The 2,325-nt window shown below is 41.8% G+C and overlaps 1 non-coding gene across 1 annotated transcript; it reads left to right on the forward strand.

Annotated features, from left to right (window-relative positions):
• Nucleotides 1-1,920: 1,920 nt before the first annotated feature.
• TRNAD-AUC (transfer RNA aspartic acid (anticodon AUC)) lies at nucleotides 1,921-1,994 on the forward strand. Its single transcript has one exon. It is a non-coding gene; the product is annotated as a tRNA-Asp (tRNA).
• The last annotated feature ends 331 nt before the right edge of the window (nucleotides 1,995-2,325 follow it).

Here is a 2,325-nt window from a genome sequence, read left to right on the forward strand (position 1 = left end):
TCAATGAACCGACTTTTGACTTAGCTGATCCTCTTTATTGTGTACCCTAACATTTTAATTAACTTATGCTTATATTTTAATCATTTCTTTCCTTTTACTCTCTTTGATTTATTTTGCTGTTATTTTCAGCCTTATTTTGTGTAGTACTTGTGTTTAAAACTATGCTTCCACGTAAACGTGGCTTCAGCTGCAACCTTAAAAATTTTGATGTGTGGTATTTTCATTAAGTCCAGTGCATTTTCTAATGTACATTGTGGTTTTTTCCCTTGATCTATGAATTATTTCAGTGTGTGTTTTTCAGTGTTCCAACAGCAGGCCCTGGCCTCACTTCCCTCGTGAAGCTCTCAAATTGTCACCCAGGGTCTCAGCTGCCTCCTGGGCAAGCAGCAAATGTATTTGTTTTCAGTGCTGTGTAACAAATGACCATGCATTTAGTGGCTTACAGCAGCACCACATGTTCATTTGCTCCCAGGTGTGTAGGTCCAGCACTAGGGGCCAGGGTCCTTTGCTCAGGGTCTTTCCAGGCTGAAGTCAGGGTGTTGGGCAGGCTGCATCTCACGTGGAGCTCAGTGATGGCTTTCAGCCCCATTCAGGTCATTGGTAGAATTCAGTTCCTTGTGTTTGTAGGACTGAGGTGCCTGTTTCCTTGCTGGCTGTCAGCCATGGGCACCCTTAGCTCCTGGAGGCTGTCTGCACTTCCTGCTAGAGGCCCCTCTCCATCTTCCAAGCCAGCCAAAGAGAATCTCCCTCACCCTTTGACTCTCCTTCATCAGGAAGAACCGGTTCTTTTTAAGCGCTTATCTGATTAGGTCTGGCCCACCAAGGATAAGCTTATTATAAGATCAACTGATTTGGGTCATTGACCACATTCAGAAAGTCATCTCACAGAAGTGCCTAGATGAACATCTGAATAAACTGGACAAGTTAGGTATACACCAGGGGTCAGGGATCTTGGAGCTGTCTTAGAATTCTGGTTTCCACATAGTCCTAAACAATGGGTTTACCTCCCAGGCCTCCTTCAGATCTTGGCAAGGGAATTCTTGATTATCTTCTTAGCTTTCTGATGCGATCTAACTGATTTTTAAAGTTTTGGTCCAGTTTTCCTCAGTGGGATGGTTGGCCCACATTGTTAGAAGCAGAAACTCCTCTATTCCTGATTAAAAACCAACCAACAACAAAACCCCAACAAACTAAACTCTTAGGAATAAAAGAAAACTTTCTTAACTTGATAAAGAATGTCTGCCAGAAATCTAAAGCAAATATCACGTACAAAGTTGAGATATTAGGCTGATTCCTATTAAAAGTCAGGATTGGGACAAGTTCAAGTTCCCTGTCACTGCTTCTAGCTAAAAACTGGAATGTTGACAATAAAAAAGCTAAAATTGAAAAGGAAGAGAAAAAAACCCGTCATTATTTGTAGACAGATATGATCCTCTACCAAGGAAATCCAATAGGTTCAATCACCTGGCAAATTACTAGAGTTAATTAGAGAGTTCAGCAAGATGGAAAAATGTCAGATCACCATAGAAATGAACAGTGCTCCTAACTGGGTCCTAAATAATCAAAACACAATAGAAATGAGGTACCAGTGACAACAGCCACAGAATTTGGGAAATTCCGGCAAATGACTCTAACAAGACATGAGAGGATTCAGATGTTGGAAATTGTAACACCTAACTGAAAAGCGTAACAAAAAGTCTCAGTCCGCGGCGAGACACGGCACATTCGGCGCTGGAAATATCCAATATCCTGCCGACTTCATTCTCCTCAAATCAATAGATGTTCAATGACAGTCACAACCAAAACCTCAGGGGGTAGGATTTTTCGTGGAAATTGTCAGACTCATTCCCAAATTCATGTGGAAGACACTATGGGCAAGCATGAAATGTTTCTGAAAAAGAAAGAACGGTGTGGAACCGGGGAGGGTATAGCTCAAATGGTAGAGCGCATGCTTATCGTGCAGGAGGTCCTGGGTTCAATCCCCAGTACCTCCACTGAAAAATCAAATAAATATATAAATAAACCTAATTACCTACCCCCTGCAAAAAAAAGAAATTAAAAAAAATAACCATGGGGGCTCTTTCAGGTGTCTTGAGAGAGCAAGAATCTCTAGAGCATGGAATAGTGTGGTGATGGCTCAGGAACAGAACAGCTGTGCAGCTAGGAGACAGGCCAGAGTGATCCACGTTCTTAGTGGGGAATTTAGTACAAGACGGGTGGCATTTACAATCAGTGGGAAGAGCTTTTTTTCTTTCCTTTTTAAATAAATAAGGTAATGTCAATTGGCTCTTTGTATCAGTCAGGGCATACTCAGGAAAGGAAAAG

The sequence above is a fragment of the Camelus bactrianus genome, chromosome 22, assembly GCF_048773025.1.
Source record: "Camelus bactrianus isolate YW-2024 breed Bactrian camel chromosome 22, ASM4877302v1, whole genome shotgun sequence".
In the NCBI taxonomy this organism is placed as follows: Eukaryota; Metazoa; Chordata; class Mammalia; order Artiodactyla; family Camelidae; genus Camelus; species Camelus bactrianus.